General features: G+C 36.1%; 2 protein-coding genes across 5 annotated transcripts in view; both read right to left on the bottom strand.

The window, feature by feature from the left end:
• Nucleotides 1-6,788, bottom strand: part of LOC136031264 (lachesin-like) — a 113,857-nt gene extending 107,069 nt beyond the window's left edge. Inside the window, exon 1 of one of the 4 annotated variants that reach the window (XM_065710695.1) lies at nucleotides 5,567-6,788. The gene's annotated coding sequence lies outside the window, so the exon portion shown is untranslated. The remainder of the gene's footprint in view (nucleotides 1-5,566) is intronic. The other 3 variants (XM_065710693.1, XM_065710692.1, XM_065710694.1) reach the window with 3 other exon arrangements.
• Nucleotides 1-22,253, bottom strand: part of LOC136031263 (uncharacterized) — a 437,122-nt gene that overhangs the window by 319,504 nt on the left and 95,365 nt on the right. The window lies entirely within an intron of this gene.

Here is a 22,253-nt window from a genome sequence, read left to right as displayed (position 1 = left end):
TCCGATTTGATTGGTCTTGGGATAGCTAGGAGATAATGAGGACAACCAGGGACACTTTGAGCTTTCAACTAAATTCTCCCGGTAAGTTCAATCTAGGGAAATTCTCCTTAAAACTCGGCTAACAGTTTTTCTTTTTAACTCTCCTAATATGTATTAAGATTTCGTGACAAACCTTCCTCCGTTTTGTATCCCTGTGTATCCAAGCTCTGCATGATTAGGGACATTTTCGGTAAAAATAAAATACGTGAAATATACGAGTCAATTGCTAGAAATTAATAGCATACATTCCTGGATAGAAATAAATAGTGTAATTTTTGCTAATTACTAAGTGACGTTTCTGAATAAAATTTTTTATGTTTCAGGTATTTCTATCCATTTGAAAATGTTTTAAGTGGAATAAACGCGTGAATTAAAGTTTCTAGATTTGAGTCTAGAGACAGTCAACTTTCGATTTTTCGGGCTAGTAAATTCTTTTGATCCAGTTGCAAACTATTTCTTATTCCACAAGATATTCATTTCATAAGGTAGAAATTTTTAATTAATATGAAAATAAATAAAAATAATAGAATATGTGAAAATCTACACCATTTCACCAAAAGTATATGACGATGAGAAATAGCAGAAATGACAATTCAGCTTAGCCTCGGAAGAGTCAGACAGTCAGTCGTTCTCAGTGGTAAAAAGTGTCTGATAAAGAGTACTTAGGCGCTTTAGGCTTATTTTTCAACTGTTTGCTGTGATTTAAAACTTCATAAAACTCTTCATAAACTCTTCATAAAACTCTTCATAAGAATTCATAAAACTCTGTTTTTGATTATTTTCCAGCTGGGTGGTTCCAATAGAGCAATAACCAAGTCGCTGTCTCTATTGTTCTAGGTCTATGTTCTATGTTCTATTGTTCTATGTCTACGGTTGTATCTAGATATACAACCAAGTCGCTGTCTCATTAAAGATTTGCCAAGACGGATGACATTCCAGCTTCAACCAATGGCACTATCATCAGGGGAAATCAAGACCAAATTAGTTTTGCACTTTAAGCACTTTGAAAAATCATTGATGTATCAGAAATAATACGGGTCCTAGCGCAGGCCGTAGAGAAACCCACTATTAAACAAGAACTAAAATAAAAAAAGACTACAAGGCGAAGGCGTATCCAGAATTTTTTGTTTGGGAAAGGGGGGTATTTTTTTTCAGGAGGGGTATGTTAAACTAGAATGACTCCATGTGCGCATCTGAAGTCAGAATTGGGACCCTGACTCTAAATTGGCCAAATGGTTGACAATAGCTCGAATTCTCCACAACGTCAAGAGGATGCACTAACGAGAAAGAGAAAGACCGTCCAAGAGGAGAAAGACTGTTCACGAGTGTGTATTAGTATTGTATATTGTTTATTTGTTAATTAAAGTAGTCTTAGCAACATCATGAGTAGATATGAACTCTGCCAACCACGCTACCCATGGTCTTGTCCTTGTGGAGGCTAGACCACCCCACACTGGGACAGATGTGACGGTATTTCCTAAGAGAAATACCCCAAACTTTACATCTGAACCGAATTCGGTTTTTAGCAAAAGATGTTTTTCCTTAGCAAAATATGCAACCCTTCTTTTTTATAATTTTTCAAGAGATCTCGGGAAGAGGAAAAAGTGCTACAATCGGAAATAACTTGATCTTTTATGTTTTACCCACCTTGTCATTAATCGACTCGTTCCCCAACCCCTCTGATCCAAAGGAGCTAGTGTAAAGAAACACTGATAAAAACTAGACAATATGTGACATAGTTTTTATCCCGAGGTAGCTAAGTATGTTCCCTCACCTGGATAATGACTTCCTTTTTTGCAAATTCAATAAAGGATTTAGTATCGAGTAAATAGCATAGGCGTTAGGTAATTGTAGTTATTGGTGAGCTGTTAGATGTTTAATTTAGGTGTTTTGGCTTTTAGGTCTAAGTTTTTAATTTTGTTTATTTTGAATTTTATTTGCTTGTTGTTTTTATTGAATCTCTGTGTTGTTTGATTTTTAGTTTGTTTTTTCTTAAATCTTCCAATCTTGGTTTTCGTTTGTTTTTTTTCTCTGTTGGTTTTCCATGTTGTTTGTTTTTTCATTTGTTTTTTTTCTGATTTTTCTGGTAAACCAATACCCTCATAAAATTTCAACGATTGTTTTCTAACTTTTTCTTGTAGCACTGAAGCTGGGAGGTGTTTGTCCTCTCAACATATTCGTTTTGTTCATTTAGTGTTTTTTGTGGCCTTGAAAATCCCATTCTCGATTTTCATATCTTTAATTTTTCATGCCCCCTCTTAAAAATGGCCAAAACTTGGGCTGTTTTCCATTCATCTAAAAAAGTCCCTCAAGATTAAGAGTATATCCATATTCCTTTTAGGGGGGAGGGGGGTTCAGAGCAGGCACAAAGAAAAACTTTAAAAAACATCAAAAATTTGCTTATAGGCACTTTCTTACATGTTTACGAGTCTGACAAAATTTAAGGGAAGGGAGGGTGGTCAAATCTGGTAGCTTCCCCTCCATAAATATGGCATCTCTTAGGATATAGAAACACAAAGGTTTTAATTCACCAAAGTGTAGGGGAGCGAAAAAAATTTCCATAATACAGGGTATTTTCAATTTATCTACCCCCAACTGTTGTCTTTTTAAAAAAAATGGATTATGAAGTAAATACAGGGGAACCTAAAGTTCAACATCTTTCACATCAGCATCTTCGCATCTTTCACTCGTAGAATGTGGAAATCTAACCCTTAAGATTTACTCCTGATCGAGTTAGTCCGATATTTATGTAAACTGTGCCTGCATTTATCAAACAGTTCGTGGTAAAGAACTGTAGTAAGGAGCGACCCAGCTCAATAGCAACCGAAACTCTAAGAAATGGAATTTTGATACCAATAGTTACATCAAAAGAATTGTATTTTTATGTTGTTTCTAAATATATAAGTTTCATCAAGTTTAATTTTACCCATCAAAAGTTGTGAGCTTGAGAAAATTTGCCTTATTTTAGAAAATAGGGAGAAATATCCCCTAAAAGTCATAGAATCTTAACAAAAATCACACCATCAGATTCAGCGTATCAGAAAACCCTGCTGTAGAAGTTTCAAGCTCCTTTCTACAAAAATGGGGAATTTTGTATTTTTTCCTAATAGACAGATCACGGGAGATCGTATCGACCCAGTGGTCCTAGAATGTCACGAGAGGGCTCATTCTAACGAAAATTAAAAGTTCTAGTTCCTTTTTAAGTTACCAAAAAATCAGAGGGCACCTAGGCCTCCTCCCACGCTTATTTTTTCTCAAAGTCACCGGATCAACATTTTGAGACAGCCATTTTGTTAAGCATAGTCGGAAAACCTAATAATTATGTCATTCGGGACGACTTAATCTCCACAGTCCCCGGGGGAGGGGCTGCAAGGTACAAACTCTAACCATTGTTTACATATAGCAATGGTTATTGGGAAGTGTACAGACGTTTTCAGGGGGACTTTTTCACGTTAAGGGGGTATCGGGGGAGGAGGTTACGTTGGAGGAATTTTCAATGGAGGAATTTATCATGAGGGAAGAGAATTGCCAAGAAGGGAGCTCAGGATTTTCTAGCATTATTTAAAAAAAAAACAATGAGAAAAAAAAAATAAAAAAAGTTTTATCAGCTGGAAGTAAGGAGCAGCACTAGAACCTAAAACAAACAGAAATTTAGTAATTTTAATTATTTATTTTACAGCCTTTGTGATTCAGAGGTCATTCTTAAAGAATTGGGACAAAATTTAAGCTTTAGTGTAAAGAGCGAGGTATTGACGAGAGGGCGAACCACTCAGATACATAATAAAAGTATATAAAAATAGAAGTTCGTTATGTAAGTTAATTCGTAAGTTAGGTATATTTATTACTAATAAAAGCGTTCTTTAAAAAATAAAATGTTCTAGTTACATTTTTAAGTAACCAAAAAATGGAGTGCAAGTAAGCCTCCTCCCTCAATCTTTTTCTTATCAAAATCGTCCGATCTAAACCTTGACAACGCCAATTAGCCAAAAAAAATTAATATGCAAATTTCGCTTTAGTCATTAATGTGCGGTGAGCCAAAATCAAAACAAGCATTAATTTAAAAACGTACAGAAATTAAATAAAAAAATAAGTTTTTTTTACTGCAAGTAAGGGACGAAATAAAAGCTTCAAACGAACAGAAATTATTCCGTATATTAATGGGGTTGTCCCCTCCTCAACGCTTGCCTCTTTACGCAATTTTTTTTTATTGTTTTAAAAAGTGGAGTTGTAAGAAAAAGTCAAACTCTAGCGTAAAGAGCGAGGCGTTGAGGAAGGGACAACCTTTTTCACATATGGAATAATTTCTGTTCGTTTTAAGTTTTAATGTCACTCCTTACTTGAAGTTGAAAAAAACTTTTTAATGCATTAAAAAAGGTTGAAAAATTGAAAACTTGCAATTGAAAAAACTTTTTAATAACATTATTTTTTTTAATTTAATGACCATAAATCATTTAAATTTTTCGGTAACTTATAATTAGAAATAGATGATAAAAAAAAGATACAATAGCGTTATTGGAAAGAGGAAAAATGTTTATTCCAGTAATGAAGATTAAAAATAGCAAGTACGGCACTTACACCACTAAGTGAAATACGTGTACAAATGAAGTCAGTCGGGCTACTTCCGTTCTTGAACGGAAGTAGGTTCTTTTCTTATCTGCGTTTTGGGTTCTAAGTCATTGCAGAAAGGTTGTAATTCTGGAACGATCTTTCGAAACCTTATTTATCTCCTACTCTTAAAATTGTTACCGGCTTATTTTGAAAGTTTTAAATTGCGCTATAGTGAGGAGTATGGGCAATTCATTCATATTTTTAATGGAAACTGTTTTATTCTCCTTAACCGACATTCGATAAAAACATGTAACCCAAGGCTGCCGACTTACGAATAGTGTTATATATCGTGTATGAGCAATACTATTTATTTAGAATCCCATGAAACATTTTTCAGTGATTTATTCGGATTATTTCCATTAATAACACTATCCCGAATCAAGCTTATTAAGTAGGATTCAGAAATATTTCTTATCTTAAAGGACTGGGCCTTAAGGTGGCCTTAAAATCAGACAAAATAATTCAACCTGTGTCGTGATGGATCATCAACAAGTCTGAAAAGACTCCAAAATATTATCAATGAGGGGGAAAAGAATTAGATATGTGATTCGGGATAAAGCGCATGAGGTGCACTAGACCATTGAGACAGGGTTATGAGGGTCAATCTCTTGCAGATTTGACAGAAAACGACCGCGCCAGATTTTTTTTTTTTTTTTTTTTTTTTTTTTTTTTTTTTTTTTTTTTTTTTTTTTTTTTTTTTTTTTTGTAGTCCTCCAACACTGGGAATGGACGTCAAGAATAGATCAAATTTTCAACATATTTTCAACAAAATTTTCAAAATTTTTTTTCAACATATTTGAAAAAAATTGCTGTAAAATCACATGCAATCATGATTATAAGATGCAAATTATATATTATAATCAATCATGATTATAAGATTTCATATCAACATAGAATTTACATGTGAATAAATATTTACCTGGAAGTTGGTTGCTTCTTGTTCAACTCTAATTATTCAGCCATCAAATAACAACCTTTCTTGGATAAAACCAAAAATGTTACTGAAGAATTAGAATGATTTTTCTAGAAAAGAAGTTAAAAGACGGGAATTCGCTAGCTAAGATTCCTGAAGGCGGTCTTTAGGTTCTGCGATAGAAAGCGATTGGACGGCTTTGGATTTGTGAGGAACTGTCTTAATTACTTTACATGACTGAATAAATATTTAGTATTATTTACAACTATTCTCCAAAGATTTCTTGCCTTTACCTGCCTGATTTCAGAATGCTACTGTCACTCCATTAATTTAGAAAATATTTCTTGGGATTTAGAGACTTAAATTATCACCATTTGTACATTTTTCCGCTAAAATATGCAGAGGAGAAGGGGGTATGTTAAACTAGAATGACTCCAAACTAAAGAATAAAAAATGGTAATCTCAGATCATAAAGTGCTTAAAGGGTAACAACGAAAGAAAAAAGAAAGACAGTCAAAAATGGAAACAAATATATACAAAATAAAAACACGAACAAACTAGACTTTTCGTAAAAATAAACCACTCCAAGGGTGGCAAACCTCTTTTGACGTCAATTTTACATATAAATTATCCAGCTGTACGATTGGGTCGAGAATCTCGTAATTTTGTTTCAGTACGATGTTACGGGACCATATTGGAACACTCAGAAGAAACTTCGCATAATGAAATAATAGCTTTCTAATCTGTTTCTTATCACTTTCATTCAGAATAACTGAGAATGGAGCTAATTAAAAAACATGGGGGAAAACAACAGCATTAAACATTTTCGCGAAGCTTTTTTGTCATATTTGTTTGCGACAGCACTAATGAAGCATAAGGAGCCCGGATTCTCTTTTCTGTTCTAGCCACCAATAAATTTCTTGTTGAAGATATTAAATCCCCAATGGGTAGACTTAGGTAAATAAGGTCTTGAGGCGGGGCAACGAATGCCCCGCCAAGATTCACGAAAGTTGAAGCCAGTTCAGACGGGCAACTAGACAGAACAACTTTGGATTTCCCAGTGTTAAGATTCAAACCAATCTTTCTAAGTTCACTCGAAATTACATTAAAACTCTCCTCTAGACTAGACACTGACCAACTCAAGTTTAGCAAGTCATCTGTATAACATAATACTGACGCGTTAGTCGCTTTTACAACACACAAACTCCGTATACTATCCTGAGCCGGCAGTGTAGCATTATTATACACCATCGGTGACTTAATTGCGCCCTGTTTAATCTATATATATAAAAATAAGTTGTCTGTGTGTGTGTGTCAAGTGACGTCATGTGTGTGTGTCGACTGACGTCATGTTTGTCGACTGACGTCATTATAAGGATTGAGCTGTATGCGTCATGAAGTTGTTTGTCGACTGACGTCATGTTTGTCAACTGATGAAATTACATACCGGGACACAAATGACTACCAGGTCACAGGGAATATAAATGACGACCGGGAACCTCAAAGAGAAATTACAGACTGGGACACCCAGACACAAATCACGACCGGGACACAGGGAATATAAATGACGACCGGGACATAGGGACATAACTACAACGGGGACGCCAGGGGCACAGGCGGAATATATAAATGACGACCGGAACACAGGGATTGTTCGGATAGAAATTACAGACCGGGACACAAATGACGACCGGGACGCCGGGACACAGGGAATATAAATGACGACCGGGACACTCAAAGATAAATTACAAACTGGGATACCGGGACACAAATGACGACCGGGACACAGGGAATATAAATGACGACCGGGACACAGGGACACATCATTAGAATAATGAGGTATAGATCTGAATACGGATTGTTTTTCCCATGGACAATTATATGCTGCATGTTCAAGAGTCAGTAAACCTGACAATCTATTTATATGCACATACAATGGGACAGCGAAGAATGTTGTATATTCGTATGTTTTACGTAGTTAAAAACACACACACACATATATATATATATATATATATATATATATATATATATATATATATATATATATATATATATATATCACAGGTGGGACACAGGGACACAACTACAATGGCGCGTAACTAATATGGCGCGTAACGACTTACGCGCGCGGGGGGGCTTGGGGGCGCGAAGCGCCCCACCAACGAGGTGTTGGGGTGGCGCAAAGCGCCATCCCAACAGCTAGTACATATATAAACAGGGATATCAACCGAGGCGATTGACCCCTTAATTTTCGGGTGCACCTTTAGGGGGCGACACATATAAACAGAGGACCGACAAAATCAATTGCAACCCCACGCCTAATCAGCTGTAACTGATTAGTAACCATACGCACTAACAACCAAAATTTCTCCTTTTCCAACAGAATCTACCAATAACGAACAAAGGGATCTCAGTGCCAGGAAGCACCCAAGCCCCCGCTGAAAACCGAACCGGAAGAGTGGAGGCATCTTACAAATCCTCTGAACATCATGAATAATCAACAGCTCAAAAATTTTTGATAAGAAGATCGACACCGTAATAGGACGACACGAATTACAACTAAAATTTGATTTACCATTTTTTTAAATTGGCGCAATTACCCCAATACAAAGGTTATCAGGCACAACCCCCGAAAAAAATAGCGTCTGAAATAACAAAGCTAAATGCTCAAATAACAAGCCAGTGCCCAATTCCAAATCTCACGCACAAAGCCCATCGTGTCCAGACGATGATTTTTTTTTTTTAGTTTTCTTACTATATCTTTAATCATACCAGTCAAGACAACAACCCTGCCCATTTTCGGCTTTGTCTGTAAAATACTTTCAATTCCTTTATCAAACTCAACTTGAGCGTTACTATCAGGGCACTTGAAATGCCCAGAAAAATGACTAGACCACTCAGATACAGGAATAACTCCAGAGTTCGGAACACCAGAAGGACTAGGACGTAGCTTCCATATCAAATTGGGATTTTCAGCGATTTTGTTAGCACTATTAATTTTTACCGATAATATACGAAACGAATTCACAGCGCCGGATCCCGGCCAGCCACACTCGTTCCAGATTCTCAGACAAAACTACGAGTCAGAGCATGCTTTTTGAAGTAGAGGGTTTGAAGACCAACCCAATTTTTCGTTTTTTACTCTAATACTCTTAACAGCCACTGCCACGGACTTTTCAAAGCATGAATAATCCCTGTACGATAGATATTTAATTGAAGACAGATTTCTGGCTCGCTAAGACATGAATTTACTTGAAGAAGTTGAAATGGTGCTCTTATCTTATCAAGGATCTCGTCACTAACTTGCTGAAACAGCGAGGGATCTGTTATTTCCCACAGTTTTCGGTTTTGCCATTTAGGATCACGTTGAACATTGGTACCCTGGATATAACAGCTAAGAAATTGGGCAATTGGTTGCTCTAAAAACTTTCCGAATGAACTTTAACTTCATAATTAGCGCTGCAGGAATATAGCAGGTGATCCAAGTTTTTCACAGTATTACTAGTAGAAATGTACGAATTTCAGTTTGTCTTTTAGCAGCAGGGTAAAAGATTCCGGTAACATACTTTTGATGAGTAGCGCACGAGAACACTTTTCATCCGCCAAATTACAGTTAAAGTCCCCGATTATTTGACAGCAAGACTTCTTCCGAGTGGACTGCTTGACACACCTAGCGAGAAGTCGAACTGCAGTATGAAACCTTCTTTTGGAAGACTGATTTCCGTAATTTGTAGGCACAAAAACGTTAATCACGACAAGATCACTCATCTGAATACTGATAAAGCAATCCGCACTCTTTATAATTGTGGCTGGGCGTTTGCAGATAATTCAACGTATTTAGAAGACTAAGATTGTTCTGGGGAAAAAATGTTCTAGAAACACAAAACATCCGATGTCCTTAACATCTCTTCTAGCAGCAGTAGCTTCTCTGAAACTTTACCATTTAAGTTCCACGGACAAATCTAGACCTCAGTTTCACTGGCCATCACGATCTAATGGTCTTCGTTGGCTGTATTTTCTATTTTCAGGGCAATAGACAGAGTAACAATGGTTTCTACCTGATTTGCATACGGTACATCTCATTTTCTTTTGACAGGGAGAAGCCTTCGGAATATCATGCCCCTCCTCCCCACAATGGGAGCAAACTTTGGAGTTTGGACAATTCCTTCGCCAAGTGACCATCAGCTTGTTGGCATTGATAGCATGCACGCGGAAGAACACGATATAATTCGATTGGGAGCCTTTCGTACCCCAGCTTAGGGGGACTTGTTAAAGCACAGAGTAAGTACGCGTCCGAAAGGAAATATAGCTTAAAAGCTCGAACTATCCCACAGCGTTGAGCTTTCTGACAATTATTCACTAAATCTGCGAGCAAGGCTTCGAATTACTTGGGAACGCGTTTAATAATGTCCATAAATTCTTTGGTCTTCATCTTGACTGACATATTCGCGTCAATGTTTTTCAGCGAACCTGCAATCTTTTCAGATTTGGGCAGTTAACTAGGACACAAAACTCAGACTTTCCTCGACAGATCTCAATATCACCGGATTATTCCGGAACAGCCGACGATTCGATTACACTTTATACGCAAATATACACGCAAATAATAATTTACACGCAAATATGCGTGTCCGATTGCAAAACGATGACTCTGGTGAAACATTTTCAGATCAATTGCTGGCAATTTGAAACGGAAAGCTCCCATTAGACTCAATTTCAGAACGTATAGAACTGCCTGCTGAATTCTGTAATTTAGTGACGTCCAAAAATGAATTGGTTGAAAAGGTATTTCCGAATATTCTAACCAATTATAAAAATCATAAATGGTTAAGTGAACGAGCGATTCTGGCAGCCAAGAATAAAAACGTCCAGAAAATCAACAATATTATTTTTAACAAGATTCGAGACCAGGCAGTCATTTACAAGTCAGTCGACATAGTTTTGGAACCAAATGAAGTGGTTAATTATCCAACTGAATTTTTAAATTCCGTGGATATCACAGGGTTTCTACCACACGTGCTACAACTAAAAATAGGCGTACCAATATACTGTTACGAAATATTAACCCACCAAAGCTTTGCAATGGCACGCGACTTGCCGTAAAAAAAAAAAAAATTGAAAACGTAATGGAGGCAACAACCTTTGATTGAGGCTTTTTGGTTGAGGGTGACGCTGTTCTTATTCCTCGCATTCCCATGATTCCAATTCGATTAATATTTGCAATCACCATCAACAAAGCTCAAAGGCAATCATTGGGAAAATGCGGTATAGATCTTAATACAGATTGTTTTTCCCATGAATAATTGTATGTTGCATGTTCGTAGGTCGGTAAACCTGACAATCTATTTATATGCGCAGACAATACGGTAGCGAAAAATGTTGTATATTCGCAAGTTTTACGAGGAACGAAGCAGTGATATCCAATACGTAATCACAATACGCCATCATAATCTTAGACATTTAATGCCTTGCGACACGTGGGATTGAACGTTCAAACCTTCGGTCTGAAAGTATGGCAGTATCCACTACGCTATCGCAAGCTATTAATATTGATAGTTCTTGTATAACTTGATTAATTTACTTGAAGCAGAAAACATTTAATGGTTGGTGTACATAATTTAACTACGATGAACTTGAATACATAACATGATGCTTTTTATCCACTTTCGTAATTTAATAATTGTTCCTTCAGGAAATTTAATTTTGAGACCCGAAAGGGGTCTCAACAGGTAAAACAATTCTTATTAACCCAAATTAAAAAAACATGTTCCTAATAATCGGTTTAGTGAGAGAAAAGCCATTTATGACCGATTCAGAATTGGTATTTATTATTTCAAATACTCTCAATATTGCAAAGCTATCTATCTTCTATATATCCATCTAAAATGTACTGTTTGTCTGTTACCCTATCCTACAGTAAAAATGTACTGTCCGTCTGTCCGTCTGTTACACTATCTTCTATAATAAAAATGGAAAAAAAACAAAAAATAAAGAAGAAAAAGAAAACTTAAAAAAAGAAGAAAAAAAACTAAAAAGGTAAAACAATAAAAAAAATAGAAAGAAAAAAGGAAAAAATTAAAAAAACTTAAAAAACTAAAAAACTAAAAAAAAAGAAAAAACTTAAAAAGCTAAAAAAAAGAAAAAGTGAGAAAAAATAGAAAAAATTAAAAAACAAAAAAAAACAAAAAAAGAAAAAAAAATATAATAGGAGAAAAAACTAAAAAATTAAAAAGGAAAAGAAAACTAAAAAAGAAGAAACAAACTTAAAAAACACATAAAAATAGAAAAAACTAAAGAATAAAAAAATTAAAAAAAGAAAAACTAAAAAAAATTAAAAAAACAACTAAAAATCAATTTTTGGTCAATTATATTTCATTAGTAGAGTTGCCGGACCATGGAATGGTTTGGCTTTGGAGGTTGTCGAGGCAGAGAGTGTTCAAATTTTTAAGACTGCATTAGTAAATACGCCTTTTATTTAGACGCTTTGTTGTGCAGTGTCGTGTTATTTAGAAGTTTTTGCTGCTTAGTTTGTCGTTGCCAATTTACTTTAGAATAATATTATGATTTTGTGTTTTTGTGTTTTTGCGACATGCATTGATGCTTACCGCTATTCGTAATAATAAATAAAAAATTAAAAAACAAGAAGAAATAGAATAAAAAGAAAAAAAGAAAAAACAAAAAAAGAAAAACTAAAAAAGAAAAATGCTAAATAAGAAAAAAAACTAAAAAAGCAAAAACTAAAAAAGAAAAAACTAAAAAAGAAAAAAAATATAAAAAAAATAAATGAAAAACTAAAAATAAAAAAAAGTAAAAAACAAAAAAATTTTAAAAAACAAAAAAAATAAAAAAATAAAATAAAAATAAAAAACAACAAAAAAACTAAAAAGAAAGAAAGTAAAACTAAGAAAAACAAAAATAGAAAAAAAGCTAAAAAAGGAAAAATAACTGAAAAAAATACAAGGCTCTTTAAATTTCATTAGATTGCTTAAAGAGTAAAAAACTGGTAATTGCATAAATATTTGAATATATTTTGACAATGGATAAAAGCAATTCGAAAACCTTAAAAAAAAACAAAAGTTTGAAATTTAGTAGAAATTACTGAAGTTTAGAATGCTTGCTGCTCAAAGAAAAAGTGTCATTAATGTCAAAGACTAGTTATCCTACAATGTTGCCAAAAAAAGAACACCAGGACAAAACACCTGAGCACTGCAAAACCAGGCTTGCGGATCAAAGAGAAAGGGCCAGATTACGAATGTCCAATTTACGTCAACGGAGGCGTGTCGAGGAACCACGAGAGTAACGCGAAACCAGACTTGCAGTTGACAGAGAAAGTAAAACAAGAGCTAAGAGCTCATATGGCACTTGTGACGAGGCGAGAAGAGCTAAGAGCCAAGAGATCATATGGTATGAGCTGTAACAAAATTCTATGAATCAATAGATTGATTTAAAACGGAAAATAAGAGGCTTAATGCCGGTCAAGATTTAAAATAAGAGCTCTGAGTCACAAAGTCCTTCTAAATATCAAAATTCATTAAGATCCGATCACCCACTCGTAAGTTATAAATACCTAATTTTTTCTAATTTTTCCTCTCCCTTTTGCCCCCCAGATGGTCGAATCTGGGAAAACGACTTTATCAAGTGAAATTGTGCAGCTCCCTGACAAGCCTACCAATTTTCATCGCCCTAGCGCGTCCAGAAGTACCGAACTCGCCAAATCGCTGAACCCCTCCCCCCAACTCCCCCAAAAAGAGCGAATCCAGTACGATTCTGTCAATCACGTATCAAGGACATTTGTTTATTCTATCCACCAAGCTTCATCCCGATTCCTACACTCCAAGTGTTTTTCCAAGATTTCCCCCTCCAAAAACCCACAATGTCAAAAGATCTGGTCGGGATTTGAAATAAGAGCTCTGAGACATGAATTCCTTCTAAAAATCAAATTTCATTACGATCCGATCATCTATTCGTAAGATATAAATACTCCAATTTTCAAGTTTTCCAAGAATTCCGGTTCCCCCTCCAACTCCCCCGAATGTCACAGGATCTGGTCGGAATTTGAAATTAGAACTTCAAAGCACAAGATCCTTCTAAATAATAAATTTCATTAAGATCTGGTCACTCTTTCGTAAGTTACAAATACCTCAATTTTCAAAATTACCCCCCCCCCCGCAATTCCACCAAAGAGAGCAGATCCGGTCCAGTTATGTCAGTCACGTATCTTAGACAGGTTTCTATTCTTCCCATCCAGTTTCATCCTGATCTTACCGCTTTAAGTATTTTCTAAGATTTCCGGTCCCCCCAACTGCCCCCCCCCCTGATACGCTTGATCCGGTTGAGATTTAAAATAAGATATTGGAGTTACGAGGTCCTTCTAAATATGAAGTTTCATGAAGATCCGATCACTCCTTCGTAAGTTAAAAATACGTCATTTTTCTTATTTTTCAGAATTACCCCCCCCCCCGCAATTGAGCGGATCCGTTCCAATTATGTAAATCACGTATGCAAGACTTCTGCTTATTTTTCCAACCAAGTTTCATCCCAATCCCTCCAATCTAAGCGTTTCCCATCATTTTAGGTCTCCCCACCCCAAACTTCCCCCAATGTCACCAGATCCGGTCAGGATTTAAAATAAGAGCTTTGAGACACGATATCCTTCTAAAAATCAAATTTCATGGAGATCCAATCACCCGTTCGTAAGTTAAAAATACCTCATTTTTTCTAATTTTTCAGAATTAACCCCCCCCCCCCAACTACCCCAAAGAGAGCGGATCCGTTCTGGTTATGTCAATCATGTATCTAGGACTCGGGTTTTTTTTTCCAACAAGTTTCATCCCGATCCCTCTACTCGTTGGAGGTGTTTTCCAATTTTTAGGTTTCTCCCTCCCAGCCCCCCCCCCAATGTCACAAGTTCCGGTCGGGTTTAAAATAAGAGCTCTGAGCCACGATATCCTTCTAAATATCAAATTTCATTGAGATCCGATCACCCGTTCGTAAGTTAAAAATACCTCTTTTTTTCAGAAATACCCCCCCCCCCAACTACCCAAAAGAGAGCGGATTTGTTCCGTTTATGTCAATCATCTATCTAAGACTTGTGTTTATTTTTCCCACCATGTTTCATCCCGATCCCTCCACTCTAAGTGTTTTCCAAGTTTTAGGTTTCCTCCTCCCAACTCCCCGCCCCCATCACCAGATCCGGTCGGGATTTAAAATGAGAGCTCTAAGACACGATATCCTTCTAAACATCAAATTTCATTGGGATCCGATCACCCGTTCGTAAGTTGAAAATACCTCATTTTTCTAATTTTTAAGAATTACTCCCCCCCCCCAACTACCCCAAAGAGAGCAAATCAGTTCCGATTATGTCAATCATGTATCTGGGACTTGCGCTTATTTTTCCCATCAAGTTTCATCCCGATCCCTCTACTCTAACTGTTGTCCAAAGTGTCTTCCAAGACACTTTGGTAGACAATGTAGACAATGTTGTCTACTCTAAAGTGTTTTCCAAGATTTTAGGTTTCCCCCTCCAACTCCCCCCAATGTCATCAGACCCAGTCGGGATTTAAAATAAGAGCTCTGAGACACAATATCATTCCAAACATCAAATTTCATTAAGATCCAATCACCCGCTCATAAGTTAAAAATACTTCATTTTTTCTATTTTTTCCGAATTAACCGGCCCCTACTCCCCCCCAGATGGTCAAATCGGGAAAACGACTATTTCTAATTTAATCTGGTCCGGTCCCTGATAGGCTTGCCAAATTTCATCGTCCTAGCTTACCTGGAAGTGCCTAAAGTAGCAAAACCGGGACTTTAGGTTTTCCCCCTCCAACTCCCCCCAATGTCATCAGATCCGGTCGGGATTTAAAATAAGAGCTCTGAGACACAATATAATTCCAAACATCAAATTTCATAAAGATCCAATCACCAGCTGATAAGTTAAAAATACTTCATTTTTTCTATTATTTGCGAATTAACCGGGCCCCCACTCCCCCCCCCCCCCAGATGATCAAATTGGGAAAAAGACTATGTCTAATTTAATCTGGTCCGGTCCCTGATACGCTTGCCAAATTTCATCGTCCTAGCTTACCTGGGAGTGCCTAAAGTAGCAAAACCGGGACCGACAGACCGACAGACCGACAGACAGACCGACAGACCGACATAATTGGCGACTGCTATATGTCACTTGGTTAATACCAAGTGCCATAAAAAAGAAAATGTGTCGAGGAATAACCAGAGCAAGGTGTAACCAGACTTGCTGCTGAAAGAGAAAGTAAAAAAGAAGGCGTGTCGAGGAATCACCAGAGCAACACGAAAACCGGCTTGCGGCTGATAGAGATAGTAAAAAAAGAAGGCGTGTCTCTGTATTACAAAAGCAATGCGTGTATAATTATCCTACAATGTCACCAAAAAGGGAACACCAGGAGGAAACGCCAGAGCAACGCAAAACCAAGCTTGCGGCTCAAAGAGAAAGAGCCAGATTAGGAAAGTACATTTACGTCAACGAAGGCGTGTCGAGGAACTACCAGAGAAACGCGAAACCAGGCTTGCGGCTGACAGAGATAGTAAAAAAACAAGGCGTGTCGCTGTATTACAAAAGCAATGCGTGTATAATCGCCTGGCATTCAAGTACTACCCTTCCGATGATTATAGATTGAGTCAAGATATTCAAATCGGGACTATGTCTGAAATTTGTCCCTATTGCAAGACCTTGAAATTTAATGGTGAAACAACGGGAATGTGTTACGCCTCAGGAAAAGTTAAGCTTCCTCAACTGGCTGCACCACCATAGCCATTGAATATCACCATCGACAAACCTCAATCACCATCAACAAATTGTAATCACCATTGCAATCACCAACAACAAAAAATTGCAATCACAGTTGCAATCATCATTAACAAAGCTCAAGGGCAATCATTAGAAAAATCCGGTATAGATCTTAATACGGATTGTTTTCCCCATGGACAATTATATGTTGCATGCTCAAGAATCGGTAAACCGGACAATCTATTTATATGCACAGACAATGGAACAGCAAAGAATGTTGTATATCCACAAGTTTTACGCAGTTAAAATTAGCACATATCCGTTGTATATGCATATGTGAATCAATATATAGAAGCCTGCCGCGTGCATCTAGTAAATAATAAATATCGATATTCAGTATCGATAATCAATAGTCAATAATCGATAATCAATAATCAATATCGATAATCAATAATAAATAATAAATCATTTATAATCAGTAATCAACAAATAATTAATAATCGATAATCTATATCAATAATCAGTAATCAAAAAAATCAATAATTAGTAATCAATATCAATAATCAAAAAATAAAAAAAAATCGAAAATAATCCAGGGAGTGAGTTCAATAGCTAAGAAATGGCTAGTAGGGCTGTAGTGGGTTGTAGTAGTGATTTTAAAACTAAAGATGATATACGTACAATTAGGTAATTTAAGCGAACGGTTAATGTCTTTTGATAAACTAAAACTGTATGAAAAACAGTCCCCGTCCGCTAAGCCTACAAATAAAAATATATAGATTACGGACTTCTTGTATGTTACAGTCCTCGTCAAAATTACTTTTAGATATGTTGATTGATCAAACTCAACTTAATATTGATAATAACTTGGCCCTATTTCCATTATTTTATATCAAATATGCTGGTATTCAAAAGTGATTGTTCCAGGAATGTTCTTATCACCGGAATCTGTGATAATGCTATGTTTGTTGTAGCAATCGTTGACTAGTTTTATCGAGCAAATAAACTTGGCATGCAACGTTTCCAAGACATGCTTTTGTCATGCTATGTGTGTCACAGGAATTGTGAAATGTGTGTGTGACAGGAATAGTTGGATATGTTTGTGACAGGAATGGTGGTATATGTGTTCGACAGGAATGGCAGGATATATGTACGACAGTGTTCGTTGAAGAGATGATACGAATGACTATCTTGAAATCTGGATTACCACAGGGCCGTCTGTTGCAAAAGGCTTATGAAGGGTCCGTTCATCCTCTGATTATTTTTCTTCACTAAAAAAGGGCGATTAGACAATTAAATTTGGCTGAATAGTAGTAGGATCCCTTACACTGATCCCTAGAGAATTCCTGGTTCCAAAACCTGTTGCTAGGGGCTTTCGTGGCACTAGTGCATCTATACTCGCCGCTTTTCTGGTTCCTAAGCCTGCCACCATGAGCATTCATGACGCCAATGTCTTTTATAGCCTGCTTTTATGGAAGTCAAATAGAATATTCTAGACCTTACGAAAACACAAACGTTTTCTGACGTTAAACCCAATTAATCTAAGAGATATTTACCCCCTTGTTTTGTGAAGGTGGATATTCCGCAAGGTTACGGCTTATGACATCAGAGGTGGTAAACTTGGAATGCTTTAAAACTAAGCTATTCGGAACTGCAGGCCTAGCTTATTTCAAAATACACTTCTGAACTAAACTATTTACGAAATATATGGCTTTGAAATTAGGAGTTGGTTGTCGTTAAATTGGGTTTCAATTATCTAGACAGGGTGACAAGTGTATGACACTCAGAGGGGGGGGGTACATACCTAGAGTAGGGTTTTTACCAATCAACCAGGACTATTCAAAACTGTCAAAGTTATCAATTTACACAAAATGTCCTTATTGTTACATTTTATAAGATTTCTTTTTACTTCATATTTGGAATAAATTGGCGCGTCACTTAACCTAAAATAGCCTAAGTTAGAAGCGGTAAAGCTAACCTGTATTGAAAATGGTAAATCTAACCTAACTTAAAAGCAGCAAAAGTGTATTAAAATCAGGTTTTTAGGAAATCTCTATTCTATCCGATTGAAGCAGCATTCCCTATTTCTTTAAGGTTCTGAGTTTTGTTTTTTAACGTTTTAGTGAACTAAATTTTTTTTTTTCAGTTCAGTATTCTGAATTTTTTTGTGTGTGTTTAAATTTTATTTTTTAATTTAATGTTTGAATTTTTCCCGATATTAATGTCTTGATTTTTTTTTCACGTTTCTGCTAAAGTTTCTCAGTCAAGAATCATTAAAAAACTTTCTCACGCTTTAAACGAGAACTTTTACCATACATTTCAGACAAGATAACCTATAAAAAGTCTAAGAAGGTTATCTCAGAAGAAACCTTGTCATAACTTTCAGAGAAGTCAAACCTCAAAATACCAAAGTGAACATCTCAAATAATAAGATTCCGACACCACATACCCAATAAAGACTATGGAACCTAATTCTGAAAAATCCAGAGAGCCAACTAAGCATCCCAATTCATAAGTTTAGACAAATCAGATTATGAAATACCATAGTAACCATCTCAAATAACAAGCTTCAGACGCGACACACGCACGCACAATAAGCTAAGAAAAAGCCCAAACAGCCAAGTAACTATCCATATTCATAAGTTCAAACAAGTCAAGGCATGAAATACCAAAGTAAACATCTCATATAATAAACTTTGGACACTAAATACCCACTTAAAGCTAGAAAATCTAAGTCTGAAACCCCCAAAAAGCCAGCTAACAATTCTAGATCATAACTTCAGACAAGTCAAACCACGAAATATCAAAGAAAACATCTCAAATTATAAGCCTCGGGAACCAAACACTCACGAGAAGCTAAAGCATGTAAGTATAAAAATCCCAAACAGGAAACTAACTATTCTAATTCCTAACTTCTGACAAGTCAAACCACGAATTACGAAAGTAAATATCTCCAATAAAAAGCACCGAGAACCAAACACCCATGAAAAGCTAAGAGTTTAAATCTTAACTCCTCAAACAGCCAAGTAACTATTCTAATTCATAAGTTCAAACAAGTCAAACCGCGAAATGTCAAAGAAAACATCTCAAATAAATGAGTTTTGGGAACCAAACATCCACGAAAAACTAAAAAAATTTAGATCTGAAAACCCCAAACAGTCAACTAACTATTTTAATTCACCACTTCAGACAAGTCAAAGGGCGAAATACCAAAGTAAACATCTTAAGTAAAATGCCTCGGGATTCAAACACCCATGGAAAGCTAGAAAACCTACTATAGGCATATTGCTCCCTCCCTCCATCTAATGCCCGCCTCATAGAGTGGAAAATCCCCCTATGCTCCAATGCAATGTGGTGAAAAATACCTCATTTCTCAATGTCCTGCCGTCAGGAAGACCCTATTTCTCAGTGCTATGTCGTGTTAACTTCCCTATCGTCCTGTACTTTCTCATGAAAACTTCAATAGGAAAAATCCTTTTAGTAAATGATGAGCCACAACAACAAAAATCGTGGGATATTTCGGCAAAAAGTTGACATACGATAAAATATGATAAAAAAATGTCAATTAAAGAAAATTGAACTCCATTTTGGTCTCAAACCTAAAAGGGCCAGGGCCCAAAGATGGGGACATAAATACTTCCCCTTTGGTATCAAAGCCTAAAAGGGCCCGTTCCTCAACACGGTGATACGAATTCTTCCCCTTAAAAAGACCAAATGTTAAAATTATAAAAATACAGAAAATACGTGGTTAGAAAAACAAAAGGTTATAAAAAACTTGATGTACTGTAAATATGACCAAGAAAGTACGAATTAAAGAAAATCAAACAGAATGCGGACCTCAATCTTCAGAAAAGTCCGGATATAAGACGGTGATATTGAGACTTCCTCTTCAAAAGATCAGGTGTCAAAATGAAGAAAATAGACTGTTAAGATTTTATAAATAGAAAAACGAAACGTTAAAAATGTTTCTTTGTTGAATACACTTGATCAATAAGACGCAAAAGCTTACCCAATTTAATGTTTAGAATACACGTACGACATAGGTACAGTTCTATCCTATGTGTATCCCCTCCTCCGAGCGTATAACGCATTTCAACCTGCCATAGGGCCCCAAAAGGGAGACATAGAGAGTTCCCCTTAAAAACGCCAAATGTTAAAATACAGGAAATACACGGCTAAAATTTAATAGCTGGAAAAGAAAACATAAAAAAATTTGTATATACGCTGCAATATAACATAGAAGATATGAGTTACAGAAACTGAAATATATATGGGCTCCAATCTTAAGAAAATCCATGGCCTTATGAGTTCCTTTTAAAAAGATCAAATCTTAAAATTCAGAAATAATCGGTTAAATCACCTTGCAGGGAAGTAATCGTCCGAAAAGTGGCATCAAGGGGGCGAGAGTATGGAGAGTTCTCCTTAAAACAACCAAATTTTAAAATGTAGAAAATATTCGGTTTAAAATTTAATAAACGGAAAAGAAAACGTCAAAAAGTTGATATACGCTAAAATATAAGCTAGAAGGTATGAGTTCAAGAAATCGACATGTGTGTGGTCTGCAATGCAGAAAGGTCATGGCAAAAAAATGCCGATTGTTAAAATAGAGGAAATACGCGGTTAAAAGTTAATAAATGGAAAAGAGAATGTTACTAAGTTGATCAAACAGTTCGTGGTAACGAACTGTAGTAAGGAGCGACCCGGCTCAATAGTGACCAAAACTCTAAAAAATTGAATTTTGATATCAATAGCTACATCAAAAGAATTTCATTTTAATGCTGATTTTAAATATATAAGTTTCATCAAGTTTAGTCTTACCCATCAAAAGTTACGAGCCTGAGAAAATTTGCATTATTTAAGAAAATAGGGGAAACACCCCCTAAAAGTCATAGAATCTTAACGAAGCTCACACCATCAAATTCAGCGTATCAGAGAACCCTATTGTAGAAGTTTCAAGCTCCTATCTACAAAAATGTGGAATTTAGTATTTTTTGCCAGAAGACAAATCACGGGTGCGTGTTTATTTGTTTGTTTTTTTTGTTTTTTTTTTCCAGGGGTCATCGTATCGACCAAGTGGTCCTAGAATGTCGCAAGAGGGCTCATTCTAACGGAAAATGAAAAGTTCTAGTGCCCTTTTTAAGTGACCAAAAAAATTGGAGGGCATCTAGGCCCCCTCCCAGGCTCATTTTTTTCCCAAAGTCAACGGATCAAAATTTTGAGATAGCCATGTTGTTCAGCATAGTCGAAAACCATAATAACTATGCATTTGGGGAAGATTTAATCCCCCACAATCCCTGGGGGAGGGGCTGCAAGTTACAAACTTTGACCAGTGTTTACATATAGTAATGGTTATTGGGAAGTGTACAGACGTTTTCAGGGGGATTTTATTTTGTTCGGGGGGGTGGGGCTGAGGGGAGGGGGCTATGTTGGAGGATCTTTCCTTGGAGGAATCTGTCATGGGGGAGGAAAAATTCAAGGAAAAGGGCGCATGATTTTCTAGCACTACTATAAGAAAACAATGAAAAATAAACATGAAAACGTTTTTTCAAATGAAAGGAAGGAGTAGCATTGAAACTTAAAACGAACAGAGATTATTACACATATGAGGGGTTCTAAAAATACTTTAGCATAAAGAGCAAGGTATCTAGGAGGAGATAAATACCTCGCTCTTTATTCTAAAGTATTTTTAGTAATTTCAACTATTTATTCTACAGCCTTTCTGATTCAGGGGCCATTCTTAAAGAATTGGGACAAAACTTAAGATTTAGTGTAAAGAGCGAGGTATTAACGAGGATACAAACCCCCTTGTATACATAATAAAAATATAAGATTATGAAAGTTTGTTACGTAAGTTGATAATTTATAAGTTACGTATATTTTTTACTAATAAAAACGTTCGTTAAAAATTAAAAGTTCTAGTTGCCT

The sequence above is a fragment of the Artemia franciscana genome, chromosome 9 (genome assembly GCF_032884065.1).
Source record: "Artemia franciscana chromosome 9, ASM3288406v1, whole genome shotgun sequence".
NCBI lineage: Eukaryota > Metazoa > Arthropoda > Branchiopoda > Anostraca > Artemiidae > Artemia > Artemia franciscana.
The sequence above is the reverse complement of the archived record's forward strand: the minus strand, read 5'-3'. Positions and strand labels throughout refer to the sequence as shown.